The 17,525-nt window shown below is 39.3% G+C and overlaps 1 protein-coding gene across 1 annotated transcript in view; it reads left to right on the top strand.

Annotated features, from left to right (window-relative positions):
* Positions 1 to 17,525, top strand: part of JMY (junction mediating and regulatory protein, p53 cofactor) — a gene marked incomplete at both ends in the record, with an annotated part of 85,154 nt that overhangs the window by 62,191 nt on the left and 5,438 nt on the right. The window lies entirely within an intron of this gene.

Genomic DNA, 17,525 nt, shown 5'->3' on the forward strand with positions numbered 1-17,525 from the left:
AAACTTTGACGCAAAAGTTGTGTGTGTGTGTGTGTGTGTGTGTGTGTGTGTGTGTGTGTGTGTGTGTGTTATTGGGGATGGAAATGAACCCAGGGGCATTACATCCGAGCTACATTCCCAGCCTTATTTTTTATCCTTTATTTTGAAACAGGGTCTCACTAAGTTGTGGAAAGCCTAAGTAGTGATCCTCCTGTCTCAGCCTCCCAAGTACTGGGATTATAAGTGTGTGCCACCAAGCCTGGCACAAAAGTTTTGTTTTTGTTTTTGTAGGCTTGGGATGGAACCCAGGGGCTTTCTACCTCTGGGTTATACTCCCATACCTATTTTATATTTTATTTGGAAACAGGGTCTAACTAAGTTTCTGAGAGCCTCACTAAGTAGCTGAGGCTGGCTTCGAACCTGTTCGATCCTCCTGTCTCAGCCTCTCAAGTGTTGGTATTAAAAGCATGTGCCACCACACCTGGCAAAAATTCATTTTTATATACCTCAAAGTGGATAAAATCTGTAGAGAATGAAAGAATTATATAATGAGACATTAGCATTAGTTGACATATATTCATATGTTTATAAGGAGGGTTTTTGTTTCTTGCAATGCTATGGTATTGAACCCAAAGCCTCAAAAATTAAGCATATGCTAAGCGCTCCAGCCCTTTTTATTTTATCTTGAGACAGATTCTCACTTAAGTTTCCCAGACTAGCCTTGAACTTGTGATCCTCCTGCCTCAGCCTCCTGAGTAGTTGGGTTTATAAACATGTGCCACTATACCCACATTGTCTGAGTAGTTTTTAGGCAAAATTGAATGGTGAGTTCAGAGAGCTTCCCCCAACCCCCGTGCATCTAACATACCTTCCATAGTACCAGAGTGGTACCTTTTTTTATAACTATCAAAGCAGCACAACACATTATTGCTCTAGAGGCTATTGTTTACATTAGAATTTTTTTCTTGGTTTTGTGTTGTATGGCCTCCTGGTTTTGATAAATGTATAATGCCATGTATCCATTATTATAGTATCATACAAAATAGTCTCACTATCCTAAAAACACCTTTGTTCTACCTGTTCCTACCACTCTGTCCAGACTCCTTGCAATCCCTGATATTTTTACTCCCTCCACAGTTTCGCCTTTCCCATCATGTGTGATAGGAATCATACGGTGTGTAGCCTATTCAAAGAGATTTGCTTCTTCTACTTAGTAATATGAATTAAAAGTTCCTCTGTGTCTTTGTGACTTTTTGGCTCATTTATTTTTAGTGATGAATAATAATCAGGAATATACCACAGTGTATTCACCTGTTGAGGAACATCTTGGTTGCTTATAAGCCTTAGCACTTTATGAATCAAGCTGCTGTAAAATGTCCATGCAAGGGTTTTGGCATAAAACCCTGAAACATAAGTTTCAGCTTATTTGGGTAAATAACAAGGAACTTGACTGACTGGTTTGATAGTTTCTTACAAAACCAAATGTACCATTCTTCAAAGAGACTGAACCACTTTGTATCCCACCAGCAGTAAATGAGAGTTTGCTGTTCTGTACCTTCTCCTCTTAACTTTTGCTGTTGTCAGGAATTTGAATTTTAGGTCTTTTAGTAGGTAAGTAGTATAGGATCTGTGCCATTGTTTTAGTTTACAACTCCCTAATGACCTGAGCTTGAGCACCTTTCATTTGTTCATCTGCATATTGTTTTTGTTGTTGTTTTGGCACTTGGGATTGAACACAGGAGCATTCTGTCTTCAAGCTACACCCCAAGCCCTATTTTATTTTCTATATCTTCCCCCCACCCCCCGGTACTGGGGGTTGAACCCAGAGGCATTCTATCACTGAGCTATACTCCCAGCCCTATTTTATATCCTTTATTTTGAAACAGGGCCTCACTAACTTTCTGAGGCTGGCCACAAACCTTTGATCATCCTGTCTCAGCCTTCCAAGTACTGGGATTATAAGCATCCTCCACCACAGCTGCTTCTATTTTCCATATCTTTAGAAAGATGTTTTTTTTTTTTAGATCCTTTGCTCACGCCAGGCGTGGTGGTGCACGCCTGTAATCCCAGCGTTTGGGAGGCTGAGACAGGAGGATTCCACAGGTTTGAAGCCAGCCTCAGCTGGTTTAAGAGACCCTGTTTCCAAATAAAATATAAAATAGGTCTGGGAGTGTATGTAGCCCAGAGGTAGAAGGCTCCTGGGTTCCATTCCCAGTACCACCAAAAAAAAAAAAAAAAAAAAAAAATCCTTTGCTCAGCCCCTTAATTTGATTTGATTTTTTTTTTTTGGGGGGGGGTGGTACTGGGGGTGGAACTCAGGGGCTTTCTACCTCTGGGCTATATTCCCAGACCTATTTTATTTGGAAACAGGGTCTCACTAAGTAGCTGAGGCTGGCTTTGAACCTGTGAGATCCTCTTGTCTCAGCCTCCCAAGCGCGGGGATTACAAGCATGTGCCACCACGCCTGGCGGATTTTTTGTTTTCTTAATGTTGAGCTTTAGGAGTTCTTTGCATACTATAATAGTCCTTTATCAGATGTGTCATCTGCAAATATTTTTTTCTTTGCCTGTGGCGTATATTCTCGTTCTCTAGACAGTGCCCTTCCCAGAGCAGAGATTTTTAATATTAGCAAAGTATAGCTTATCAGTTCTGTCTTTCATACATGATAAATCACCTAAAAAGTCGTTGCCAAACCCAGGCTTATTCTATGTACTCTTGTAGTAGTTTTATGTTTTTGCATTTTACATCTAGGTCAGTGCTCCATTTTGAGTTAATGGGCTCTCTTTTCTGTTTTGTAGATCGAGACCTTTGTCTCTCCATTTAAAATCTAAAATTAGCTTGACAATAAACACAAAATAATTTTCCGAAATTTGATTGGCCTGCAATGAACCTGTAGATGAAGTTAACAATACTGAATTCCACAAACAAGGAGTATTTTTGCATTTAAGTCTTTAATTTTATCAGAGTTTTATGCTTGTTTCATTTAGATACTTTTATATACCATTAGATTTATACCTGAGGGGGGTGGGCGAGAAGAAGGTGGAAGTGTGATAGTATTAAGTTTTTACTTTAAAATCCCAGTTGGTTTATCACTGGTATATTAGAAAGCAACTGACTTGGCCTATCAACCTTGCTTTAATGACTTACTTTTTATGTTGATTTTCTTTTGAGTCATACCATTTGGGGGGGGTTCCACTTTCTAATCTGCATACTGTTTATTTCCTTTTTTATTGTATTATATAGGACTTGCATTATGATGTTAAGAGGGAGAGGGCAAAAGGAAACATATTTGCTTTTTCCTGTAACAGAAAACTTGAGTTTCTTACCACCTAAGTATGTTATCTGTAGATTTTTTGGCAAGGTGAGGAAGTTCCCCATCTTCATAGACTGCTGAGAGCATTAAGTCACTTTGTAAATTACATTAGAAACCTTCTTCCATTCCCAGTATTGGTATCATTGTGCCTACAGTATATTAGTATATTATCCTGATAATAGTATATTAGGATATATATGTCTTTTTTTTTTCCTGGCCTTTTGTGGTGCTGGAGATTGAAGCCAAGGGTGTTCTACCCCTGAGCTACACCCTCAGCCTTTTGGTTTTGTTTGTTTGTTTGCGTGCTTGCTTGAAAACAGGGTATTGCTAGGTTGTTTCACCTTTCTAAGTTTCTGAGGCTGTTCTTGAACCTGCTATCCTCCAGTCTCAGCTTCCCAAGTACTGGAATTATAGTTATGCACCTTCATGCCCAGCTGATATATATGTCTTAAATTAGTCAACACCAATAACTCATATTTAATTAAATCCCAAAATGACTATATTTCTATATTTGCTTATCTTAAAAGTTTTTCATACTGTAGCATCACATTAACAGGTTAAAGACTTAAAATTTCTCTCATCATCCTTTAAGCTTATTTTGGTGCACATTAGGTAATATCTTACTCTCAATCTGAACACAAGGTTAGCCTAAACTATCCGTATACTAGATTAACCTTCTCCTAGATAGTAGAGCTATTCAGTTAAGCAGTTATCTTTTTCTTTTCTGTGTCCCTGGGTCAAAAACTGCTTTGTAGATTAGATCAGTGGCAAGCAAGACAGTTGAATAAGGATGCACACGAGTTATGAGTCCTATGCTGAGAATTTGTTTCTTTTTACATGAAGGTTTTAATTTCTGATTGAGAGGCCAGTACTTTACCAAGGAAGTTTTATGGGGCAAAGAGTTAAAATTGGAGGAATTGATTCTTAATAGAATCTTAAAAATAAGTCCTTTTTAGAATTTGGCCAAATACCAGCCTCAGGTGGAATACCTGGTTGTCAGAAGAGAATGAATCCATTCATCCCATTTTTCAACTAATCACATCTCTTCCTCCCCCCCCCCCCTCTCTCTCTTATTTTTTTTTTTTTTTTTTTTTTTTTTGGTGGCACTGGGGATTAAATCCAGAGGCATTTTGCCTCTAAGCTACACGCTCGCCCTCTTTATTTGTTGTTTTGGGACAGAATCCCACAAAGAAGCTTGAGTCTCATGCTCAGAGTCTCCCTGTGTTGTTTAGACTGTCCTTGAATTTGCATTCCTCCTGCCTCAACTCTTAAGTACTGGAATTACAAGCATATTGCTACCATACCTGCTTCAACTAATCATCTTTTACATGTATAGCTAAAGGAAAATGAAAATTGGCTTAGATCAGAGTAGATCATTGTTTTTCAAAGCTGGGTTTGTCTTTTGTTGTTGTTTTGAGTGTAGTGGGGATTGAACCCAGAGCCTTGTGCATGCTTCACAAGCACTCTACCACTGAGCCATGTCCTAAGCTGTATTTATTATTATTAACAACTCAAAGACAAATTGAGAAAGAGAAGAAAAAACCTTAGTCAGGAAACAAGTCAATTTTCCCCCTTTAAAAATGCATTCTTGAGCGGGGCTTGGTGGCGCACGCTTATAATCCCCACCCTTGGGAGGCTGAGACAGGAGGATCTCACAGGTTCGAAGTCAGCCTCAGCTACTTGGTGAGGCTCTCAGCAACTTAGTGAGACCCTCTTTCCAAATAAAATATAAAATAGGGAGTATAGCTTGGAGGTAGAAAACCTCTGCTGGGTTCTACCCCCAGTTACCACACACACAAAAAAAGCATTCTTGTTTCTTGTAACCACCCTCATAACTTGTACTTTAGTTCACAAACTTCCAGAACACTTGTGCTTTGAAAAAGCCCATATAGAATACTTTAAAGCTGTAGTTTATAGAAACTCTGATGAGTACTTTTTTTATACTACAATTTTTGGTAGTGTTTGGCTTCTTTGAGTGTTTCCTACTTTTTCTATACTCTAGTATGTACCATGCCCAGTCATTGTCCGTTATTGGTTTCTAAAAAACCATATGTTGGAGGACTTCCGGGAAGATGGCGACCGAGAAAAGCGGGGCTTAAGAGCCCCGCTAACAACCAGTCTCCATTACCACAAAACCAGCGCCTTTCATAGCCAGAAAACACCATCACCAGAAAAACAAAAAAACCACCAGGCTCCAGAGAGAAAGCGGACTGAGAACAGAGCTCAGGGCCACAGAGGAGACACACGCGCCCGAGGACGCGGCAGCAGCGCCATACTGCCGGCGGCAGTGGCGAACTCAACGGACGACTACAGCAAGCTGAGGTGAGCCGCTGCAGAACAGCCAGGCGGGATCTTTCGGCGCAGAGAGCATTTAAAGCTCCCAGTGACCGAGTTCAGCACATGCTGCAGGGATTCAGAGTGGAAATCAAAACCAGAGAAGAAAAAATACGCCAGCCTCATGGCCGAGGGCGTGGCAGCGGCGCCATATTGTTACCGGCGGCGGCAGCAGCAGTGAATTCAACGAGTCCAGTACAGCTACATCTGCGTACTCAAGAACAGTGAGTCAAATTGCGGGCCACAGAGGAGAAATCCCAGTACTGTACCTCCTGGGACTTGACCCAGTGAGGGAGTGGTGGTGGCAGAGATATCACACCATAGGAGAACGTGCAACCTGGCACCCCCCATAGTTTAAAGCAGCCTCTATCAACTCCCTGGGTCGGAGACTCTGTGATACAACCCAGTAAAGGAGTAGTGGGGTCTGAGATAATACAGACTCGAGATCCAGAGCACCTTAAGTGAAGCCATAGTGACCCAAGGGAAGAACCCAGAGAAGGCACAAACCTCCAAAATCATGGGAAAGAGGAATAACACTGGAGTAATGAATATGCACAACCCCACAACATCAGAACCCGATAAAACAGAAAATCAGAGATTTCTAGAAGATCAAATCAGGAAAATAACTGTAGAAATAATAGAGGTGCTTCGAAAAGAACTCAGAGAGAGCCAAAAAGAGATAAAGGATGCAATTAATGAAGTAAAGGCCTCAATTCAAAGCACAAACAACCGATTAGACCACATGGAGAACAGACTCTCGCTCTTAGAAGATGAGCAATCCAAAAATGAACGCATAGTTTCTAATCTAGAAAAAAATATCCGACAGCAGGAATCTGACATTGAAGAAATATGGGCCCTTCTTAAGAGAGCTAACCTAAGAATAATTGGAATAGAGGAGGGAAAAGAAAGTGAAACCAAAGGGATCAACAATTTCTTCAAGGAAGTAATAGCAGAAAAATTTCCAAATATAGAGCAAGAGGTTGATACACAGATCCAGGAAACTTATAGAACTCCCTTTAGACAGGATCGGAGAAGAGGATCCCCACGCCACATAATTGTCAAAATGACCAATGTGGAAGCCAAGCAGAGAATCTTAAAGGCAACAAAAACAAAGGGCCAAGTGACATTCAGAGGCAAACCAATTAGAATCACTCCAGACTTCCCAAACCAAGTCATGAGAGCCAGAAGGGCTTGGAGTAACATATTCCAAACTCTGAAAGAAAACAACTTCCAGCCAAAAATTTCCTATCCAGCAAAACTTTCTATCAAATTAGATGGAGAAATAAGAAGCTTCCATGACAAACAGAAACTGAAGGAATTTATGTCTTCAAAACCAGCGCTAGAGAAAATACTCAAAGAGATTAACTACAAAGAAGAAATAGGTAACACTCACCAGAACCAGAGAAACAAGATTTTCCATCCAACAGACAACTAAGATTGGTTATCTGTGGAGATTCATTATTTATGTTAGTCTTTTACCTATCTCTAAATTGTATTGTTTGCCTTTATTGTTGTTAATTTTTAGGATTTCTAGTTGGAATATTAATATACCTTCAGATATAGCATTTGGAAATATTTTATCCAATTCTGTTAGTAACTTTTAACTCTGTTTACATTGTCTTTGGATATACAATATTTTTTTTTTTTTTTTAGGGAGTTTGTATATTCTTCTGTTGCCTGTGCCATTGAAATCATATCCAAGAAATCACTGCCAGTTTCAGTGTTGTGAGGTTTTATGACCCAGATTTTCTTCTAAAAGTTTATAGTCTTAAGATTTATATTTAGGTCTTTTATCTATTTTGAGTTAATACTTGTATGTGGGATTAGGTAAGGGTCCAATTTTATTCTTTTCCATGTAATTATTATTTTTCAACAATATTTAGTTAAAAGATTATTATTTCCACCACCAAATGTTCGTGGAAACCTTGTCAAAAATAACTTGACAATATATGAAAGAATTTAGCTCTAGGCTTTTATTTAACTCCAATGGTTTATATATTTGCCTTTAGAACAGTACTACACTGTTTCAATTATTGTAGCTTTATATGGTTTGAAATCAGAAAATATATATCTTCTAGCTTTGTTCTTTTACGAGATTGTTTTGGGTATCTAGAGTCCATATTTCATATTAGGATAGATTTTTTTTTCTGAAAAATAAATATATAAATATATGATAGTTTCACCTAAAAAAAAAGAAAAAAAATTATCTGGTAAGAAAGGAAAAAGAAATATTGAAATGTTATCTTTAAGTTATCAAAAGCTTGGTATCAGACAAATGAAACTGTTATGTGAGATTATCATTGTTAATTTTGGATAAATTGCTATAATACTAGATGTCAACCACTAAGCCAAGCATGGGAAGGAGGGATGGGGAGGGAATGGGGTGGGGATCGGGTGGGGGCTGACAAAAATAAAAAAATAAAAATAAAAAATAAAAAATAAAAAATCATATGTTGTTATGAAAACCTTTTGCTGAAAGTTGAGAGAGAAATACCTTGAATTTTCATGATGAACATATCTGGGTAACTTGCACCCATGGCACTAAGCATGAAAACACAAAGCCTTTCATGTGACCATCCTGCGACTATCTCCCAATACTTCAAAGGTAAATTAAATTCATTTTCTGGAGCCATTAAGTGATTTAATCAAAGTTGTTCAGGTTATGAAGGGGGAAACTGGTATTCTTGTTTTTTTGTTTCATTGTTTTTATAGTGCTTGGGATTGAACTCTTAGCTTGTGCTTGCTAGGCAAGAATTCCACCACTGAGCTACATCCCTAACCCAGAAACTGGTATTCAGCCCCACCTTGCCAGTTACTGGCTTGTGCTCTTAACACAATTTTACTGTGGTATGCTTCACAATACAGTTTGACTCTGAGTATACCATTGACAGAGCAGTATGATTCATCGGTTAGCTTAGCTCTGAACTCTATATTCATCTGTTTTATTCACTATGTTTATAGAGATAGAGGTTCACACTTGACAACTCAATCCAAGCATTTTTTGGATAACTAATGTTTCTCAGCATCAGCATCTACTAGAAAAAAATCCTTTTTTCTAAGTAAAGAAAAAACTACTTTGTGGAGTCAGTACTGCTCCTTGTCCCCTTGGGTTTCTGTGGTGTGTATCTGGATATGGGAAGAAACACACTTACTCCCCACTCAGGGTCTTTCCAGATGGACACTAGCGTTTGCAATGATTCCCTCGTTTGCTGACTCAGTGGGTCCAGCTGTGGGAATGGAAGTGAGCATGGAGTAGGGGTGAGGAGGTGGGATGATGACGGATGATCTTGCTTCATTGTGTCTGGGCAGTTCTTGTTTTCTAAAGGGAAGAAACCAGATGGAACCTTATGTCTGCTTTTAATGCAGATCTCAGGTCAAAAGTCTTCCCAGATGGAAACCTTTAGTATTATGTAGTAAGTCTTCTGGCATCTGAGACTATTAACGGGAGAGTACTAGCCTTGTATCTAATTATATAGGCTTCTAAGATTTTTTTTTTTTGAGTAATTGAGGGTGGGACCCAGTGGCATTCTACTTCTGAGCTATACCCCCAGCCCTATATTTTATTTTTTATTTTGAAGCTGGATTTCACTAAGTTGTGAAGGGCTGCCCTAAGCTGTGAACTTATGATCCTATCTCAGCCTCCCAAGTACTGGGATTATTTTTTTTTTCATACCTCAGTTTTTTTTTTAACAATTTTTTTATTGAACATAAATAGTATACATTTACACTATATTTGGTGCCCTCTCCCCCCGCCCCCGTTTTCCCTTCCCCCCTCCCACCAGTGGTTGACCAGGTTAACCATGTCTTATTCATAATTTTACACATGTTCAGATGTAGACCCTCATTAATCAAGATCAGCCTTCCTCCTCTCCTATCTTTCCATTCAAACTTTGCTGGTATTTCCCTTCCATTATCTGGATTCCCACTGGTATCCTCTGTGTTTCCTAGTTTGGGCATATTAGAGGAAACATATGTACCTTCTCCTTCTGTGCTTGGCTGATCTCACTTAACATGATGTTCTCCAGGGCTTTCCATCTTCTTGCAAATGATATAATTTTGTTCTTCTTTATGGCTGAATAGAATTCCATTGTGTGTATTTCCCACAGTTTTGCTATCCATTCATCTGTTGATGGTGATCTGGGTTGGTTCCATATTTTGGCTATTACAAATTGTGCTGCTATGAACATAGGTATGCATATGTTGCTGTATTTCTCTGAATTCAACCCCTTTGGAAAGATACCCAGGAGTGGTATAGCTGGATCATATGGTGGATCTATTCCCACCTTTCTTAGGAATCTCCACACAGATCTCCATAGTGGTTGAACTAGTTTGCACTCCCACCAACAGTGTAAAAGAGTTCCTCTTTCCCCACATCCTCTCCAGCATTTGTTGTTATTTGATTTCTTTATGCTTGCCACTCTGACTGGGGTTAGATGGAATCTCAGTGTAGTTTTGATTTGCATCTCCCTGATGGCCAGTGATGAAGAACATCTTTTCATGTATCTATTGGCCCTTTGTATCTCTTCTTTTGTGAAGTGTCTCTTTAGTTCATTTGCCCATTTCGTGATTGGGTTGTTTGTTTTGCTAGTATAGAGTCTTTTGAGCTCTTTGTATATTCTGGATATTAGCCCCCTATCAGAATGGTGGCTGGTAAAGATCCTTTCCCATTCTGTAGGCTTCTTCTTTAGGTTATTGATAGTTTCCTTTGATGAGAAGAAACTTTTTAGTTTGATGTTATCCCACTTGTTTATTCTTGCTTTAATTTCCTGAGCTTTGGAGGTTTTGTTGAGAAAGTTACTGCCTGTGCAGTAATGTTGTAGTGTTGAACCTATGCTCTCCTCTACTAACTTCACTGTCTCAGGTCTAATTTCTAAGTCTTTGATCCATCTTGAGTTGATTCCTGTGTTTGGTGAGATATAGGGGTTTAGATTCATCTTTTTACAAATGGTTAGCCAGTTCTCCCAGCACCACTTGTTGAAAAGGCTGTCTTTTCTCCAGCGTTTGTGTTTGGCCCCTTTGTCAAAGATTAATTGACTAAAGATGTGTGGGTTTGTTTCTGTATCTTCTATTCTAATCCACTGGTCAGTATATCTGTTATTGTGCCAGTACCATGCTGTTTTTACTACTATTGCTCTATAGTATAGTTTGAAGTCTGGGATTGTAATGCCTCCTGCATGTTTCTTATTGTTGAGAATTGCTTTGGCTATTCTAGGTCTTTTCTTTCTCCATATAAAGTTCATGATTGATTTTTCTAGGTCTCTGAGGAATGTCACTGGTATTTTAATGGGAATTGCATTGAATCTATAGATCAGTTTTGGCAGAATGGCCATTTTGATGATATTTATTCTGCCTATCCATGAGCACGGGAGATCTTTCCATCTTCCAAGGTTGTCTTCAATTTCTTTCTTTAATGTTTTATAGTTTTTGTTGTATAGGTCTTTTACATCTTGGGTTAGGTTTATTCCTAGGTATTTTATTGGTTTTGAGGTTATAGTGAATGGAATTGTTTTTCTTTTGTTTTGTTTTGTTTTTGTTGTTTGTTTCTTTCATTGTGGATTCATTGTTGGCATAAAGAAAAGCCACTGATTTCTTTAGGTTGATTTTGTAACCTGCGACTGCTAAATTTGCCAATCAGCTCCAGAAGTCTTTTGGTTGAGTTCTTTGGGTCTTCCAGATAAAGGATCATGTCATCTGCAAATAAGGATAATTTTAATTCCTCTCTTCCTATGTGAATTCCTTTGATTTCCTTCTCTTGTCTGATTGCTGCAGCAAGAGTCTCAAGGACTATATTGAAAAGGAGTGGTGATAGTGGGCATCCTTGTCTTGTTCCTGACTTTAGCGGAAATTCTTGCAGTTTTTCCCCATTCAATATAATGTTGGCTTTGGGTTTGCAGTATATTGCCTTAATGATGTTGAAGTACTTTCCTTCTATCCCAATTTTTTGCAGTGTTTTTAACATAAATGGGTTTTTAACATAAATGGATTTTGTCGAATGCTTTTTCAGCATCTATTGCTATGATGATGTGGTTTTTGTTCTTGGTTCTATTTATGTGGTGAATAACATGTATTGATTTGCGTATGTTGAACTAGCCTTGTTTTTCTGGGATGAAACCGACTTGGTCATGGTGTATTATTCTCTTGATATAGTTTTGAATGCGTAAAGCTAGTATTTTGTTTAGAATTTTTGCATCTATGTTCATTAAGGATATTGGTCTGTAGTTTTCCTTTCTTGAGATATCTTTATTTGGTTTGGGGATTAATGTGATACTGGCCTCATAGAAGGAATTTGGAAGAGTTCCATCTCTTTCAATTTCCCAGAACAAGTTATGGAGTATTGGTATTAGTTGTTCACTGAAGGTTTTGTAGAATTCAGCTGGAAACCCATATGGGCCTGGGCTTTTCTTTGGTGGAAGAATTTTTATTGCTGTTTCTATTTCTTTGGTTGTTATTGGTTGGTTTAGGCTTGCTATGTCCTCTTGGCTGAGTGTAGGAAGGTTAACTGTGCTTAGAAATCTATCGATTTCTTCCATGTTTTCAAGTCTATTGGAGTATAAATTTTTAAAGTAGTTTCTGATAATCCTTTGAATTTCTTCACTATCTGTGGTGATATCTCCTTTTTCATTTCTAATATTGATAATTTGAGTTGATTCTCTTTTTCTTTTGGTTAGGTTGGCCAGGGGTTTATCAATTCTATTAATCTTTTCAAAGAACCAACTTTTTGTTTTCTTGATTCTTTGAATTGTTTTTTCTCTATTTCATTTATTTCTGCTCTAATTTTAATGATTTCTTGCCTTCTGCTGGCTTTGGGAATAGACTGTTGCAGAATTTCTAGGTCCTTGAGTTGTGTCATTAGGTTCTTTACTTGGTGGTTCTCTGTTCTTCTTATGTGGGCACTCAATGCAATATACTTTCCTCTTAATACTGCCTTCATGGTGTCCCATAGATTTTGGTAGGTTGTATCTCTGTTTTCATTTGTTTCCATAAATTTCTTTATTTCTTCCCTAATTTCTGCTCTTACCCATTCATCATTCAATAGTGTGTCATTCATTCTCCATGAATTTGAATACCTTCTTTCGAGTTTCCTGTTGTTGATTTCTGCTTTTATTCCATTGTGGTCTGAAAAGATGCAAGGAATTATATTACATCTTTTGAATTTGCTGGTATTTTCTTTGTGTCCCAGGATGTGGTCTATTTTGGAGAAAGTTCCATGGGCTGCTGAGAAGAATGTATTCTGTTGTTCCTGGTTGAAATAATCTGAAAATGTCTATTAGGTCCATTTGGTTTATGGTTTCCTTTAGTTCTAAAGTGTCTTTACTCATCTTTTGCCTTGAAGATCGATCCAGTGGTGTAAGAGGCGTATTAAGTCTCCCAGAATTATTGTATTTGGGTCTACTTGGGATCTTATGTCCAGAAAGAAGGGTTTGTTTTACAAATGTGGTTGAACCCACATTTGGGGCCTAAATATTTACTATCATTATATCTTCTTGGTGTATTGTTCCTTTTAATAAAAGGAAGTGCCCTGATTTGTCTCTTTTGATGTGTTTTAGTTTAAAGTCTGTTTTTTTGGATATCAGGGTTGCTACCCCTGCTCTTTTTTGGTCACCGTTGGCATGGTATATCTTTTTCCATCCTTTCACTTTCAGTCTGTGAATGTCTTTGGCTGTAAGGTGAGTTTCTTGCAGACAGCATATATTTGAATTATGTTTCTTAATCCACATTGCCAGTCTGTGTCTTTTGATTGGTGAGTTGAGTCCTTTGATGTTAAGAGAAATTATTGAAATATGATTTTTGTTTTCTGCCATTTTGTGTTCTGTCTACTCTTGGGTGGTTTGATCTTTCTTCTTTACTTAAATGGCCCACTTACTAACTTACTCCCTTCTCTGATTCTGAAGTCTGCTTCTTTTTTCTTCCTTATGGTTTATTTCTTTAAGAATTTTCTCTAGTGTTGGCTTTGAATTCATAATTTTTTTGAGATTCTGTTTATCCTGAAAGACTTTGGTTTCACCATTGATCTTGAATAGTAGTTTTGCTGGATAGATGAGCTTTGGTTGGAAGTTATTTTTCTTCCAGGGTCTGAATCACGTCGTTCCAGTCTCTTCTAGCATTCATGACCTGGGTCGTATAGTCTGGGGTGATTCTCATTGTTTTGCCTCTATATGTCACCCTTTTGTTCTCACTGCTTTTAAGATTCCTTCCTTGGCCTCTATGTTGGTCATTTTGGTTATTATGTGGCGTGGAGTGGGCTTTCTTTGGTCCTGTCTCAGTGGAGTTCTGTATGCCTCCTGGACTTGAAGGTCCAAGTCTCTTTCCAGATTTGGTAATTCTCTGAGATTATTTCCTTGAAGAGATTACAGATGCCCTTGGTCTGTACCTCTATCCCTTCTTCAGTGCCTATTATCCGTAAGTTAGGACACTTCATAATATCCCATATTTGCTGGATGTTTAGGTTTTGTTGCTGTAGAGATTTCTGTATATCGCTGACTGTTTTCGGTTTGGGATGTACTGTCTTCTAATATTGATATTCTGTTTTCCATTTCATCTAATCTTCTAGAATTTCTTCCTATTGCTGTCTTCATTTCACTTATTGCCTCTTTCATTTCATTCCAGACCTCTTTCTGATTCTTTTTTAGTGCTTCTAACCCACCTTTCACCTCCTCTATACTTGTTTTAAATCCTTTCATCATATTGTACGTCAAGATTCCGAACTCCCCTTCTTGCATTTCTAGTAGGTCAGTGTTTGTGATTTCTGCTGTCTCTTCATTGTTCCTGGTTCTCATATTTATAGCATTCTCTGTCCTGTTTTTCTGGTTTCTATCCATCGTTTGTGAGTATTATGCTTAGTCCAATCTTAATATTAGGAGTTTAGGGGTATCGGCAAGTCAGCAGAGCTTTTCCGGTGTTGAGGGTGGGTGATGTGGGAGGAGCTGGGGTGATGGGTAAAGGAGTCGGATTAGGTAGAGGATATGTTTAGGTTGAGAAAGACTTTAAGTATGATAAGGTAATATCTTGCTGAGAATGAGAGAGAGAGTTAACTAGTAGGACTCTTGTCGTTAGTAGAGTATGTATGGATATATGAAATACTTTGAGTATTAAACAAGGAGGTATATTATGGGGAAAAGTTTTGGGGGAGAAGAGTATATAGGTTAGTGTGGGGAAGTTTGTAAGAGGGGTGATGGAAGGAGCAGACAAACAAAAAAAATTCACACAAGATACCAAGACTATTATGTAATCCAAGAAAAAGAAAGAAAAAACCAGTCAAAGGAGGAGAATGAAAAAAGGAAGGAAAGAGGAAGAAAGAGGAAAAAAGGACAAGAATAAAATAAAGGGAACTAGCAGCTGTGTGAAATCAGAAAATAAAGCAAACTATCCCATATATATATATATTTTTTTTAAAGTAAAAGAAGGATGGGTTAAGAAAAAAAATATAAAACCGCAATAACCATACCACAACAAAAGCACTGTAAAAACAAAACATCCACAATAAAAGTAAAACAAACAGTCCTACTTTTTTTACGAATATGGGGTCAGGTCCATATAATATTTGCGTATCTGATTGCTTTTGGTAGCTTTCAGAATATAGTCCAATGTCTCTTAGTTTTCTTTGTACTCTTTTTATCTTCTTAGGTCACTCTGGATGTTTGGACACCTTTCTTTCCTTTAACTGCTTTGGGTTTATGTGTCAGGCTGTCTGGTTTCACTGCTATTAGATTCTGTACAATTCCCATGTTCTGCGAAATTCCAACCTGTAGTCAGCACCTCTGCACTCACCACCCTAGACTCCGGCCTGTGCTTCCCTACAGCAGGGGTGGAGGATGTCCAAAGTAGACTTGGAACCTCCCCCTGAGGTCCTGTGCAGATATTGTGACTTGATAGATTTTCCTGTGTCTCTGGAAATTCCAACTGGGCTAGCCGGTGTGGTCCCAAGATGTACCCTGGGCAAAGGAATGCTGGTTCCTGGATGCCCACACTTACTGCCAGAGCTCTGTCTATTCCGAGAGTGCAGGCTGGGTGCGCTGCTATTACTATACCCAGGTGTGAATGGGTGCAGCTGTCATGTGCCTGGTGCTATGCTCTTCCAAGGTGCATTGGGCTGTGTTCTAGACTAAAACCTCATGAGCATCAGGCTACCGGGCTGGCGGGAACTCCCAGCGGTGGGCCAGGGGCGCGGGATAGGTGCGCAAGTGTCTGGGTGCACAGGTGCTGCGCGGTGTCCAGCAATGATCTCTGCCTCCCGCAGGAAGTAGAAGCTGGGGGCCCCCGAGGAGATTTCACAGGCGCACAGGGCTTTCGCCGCCTGGAAGGCAGGCCTCCGGCAAGGTGGATGCCTGGGCTCCAGTGGGGGGCGGGGGCTAGACACACAAGGTAAGCTCCGATTTAGGGGTGGCTGTGGCGCAGGCACTGACTACTAGCAGGGGTCCTGGGCACAGACAGGGTGGGCGAGGACAGTGCTGGGTTCTGAGGCGTGGGACAGATGCCCCGGGCCAGGGATGGGGCGCATGCTAGGACCCACACTTTCCCTGGATGCACTCAGGTACCTGGCTTCCTTGGTCCTGGCGTCCATGTCCGTGGGAGTCTCTGTGCTGTTGTGATCCAGTCGCTAGTGAGCACACAGAATTCTGACGTAGGTGCTGTTCTCTGCTTAAGATGAGGCTCTATGTCCGTTTTCAGTCTCTGATTATCTTGCCGCGGAGGTTTCGGGAGTGCCGTTTGGGCTGGCAGGCAGCCCGCCGGCGGGCATCCCAATTGTATCTGCAGCAGGTCTGCTGTCTGATCTTTGTTCTTCTTCTTCTTCGAGTTCAGGGTTCCGCCGAGGTACCTGGATCTGTTTTGGTACCTGGGGTGTATTTATTTTGTTGATTAAGACACTGCTTTCTAAGTAGTTGAACTTTATTTGTTTCAGCTACTGAGAAGTGCTGTGTCCCTCAGTCGCCATTTTGAAATCTCAAGTACTGGGGTTATAAGCATGTACCTGTACCACCATGCCTGGCTGAGAATTTTTATGACCCTCTAAACAGAAAAGTCTTTCTGGACCATATATATAGTCAGCTCCTCCCAACAAAATTTTGTAGGTATTGGCATACTGTATTATAGCTTTGAATGTTAATGAAGAAGGGGTATGTGAGGCCCTCCCCACTTTATAGGATTGTTTATTCTGACGCCCAGAGCTTTTTCTTCATTCTGGTATTCTGATGCATAGATGATGGTTGTGCGTTAGACTTTCTTCACTTGATCTTAGCCAAAAGATCAGTGAGGTAATATGCTTATTGAATCTTTTCCTGAATCTATTAGCTTCTCTATTTAAAGAATACCAACAATGTCCCTATCATGTTGTTAGTCTCATGTTGTCTTAGCTAATTAAGTTTTATCCTTTGATTCTTTTCTGTTGATTTTGTGTGGTATCTTCTAGTGGGCTCTGTTTTCAGGCATACCTTGTATCCATCATAATTTTCATGTAGTGAAATAGTTGCTACCTTTCACCCACCAAGTGTGAATGTATATATTGATCTCTGCCTGTCATGCCCTTTCCTTACTGTTTCTCATCTATGAATGGGAGCAGAGAATCTGAGGCCATACTGTGCATGACTCCAAGGGCTTCCTCTACTCCCATATTGCCAGTCACGAGGGCCCCCATGGTTCCCTGTGTGATTGACAAAGCCCTTGATACCACAGGCCGCCTCTGAAACCCTTCTTTTTTTTTTTTTACCTCAAATAAGCAATTTCCCTTTGGCAGGGAGATGTTATTGAATAAAGATATTTATCATTTATCTTATACCATTTTTTGTTTGGTTCAGATGTAATTTATTTCATGCTCTAAGATTTTATTGTATCCTCATGTGTAAGTTACATTTTATCCTGCAGTATTATTTTACTCAAAATAATTAGCCCATTATATCTTTTT

This window comes from Muscardinus avellanarius (assembly GCF_963383645.1).
Source record: "Muscardinus avellanarius genome assembly, chromosome: 1".
NCBI lineage: Eukaryota > Metazoa > Chordata > Mammalia > Rodentia > Gliridae > Muscardinus > Muscardinus avellanarius.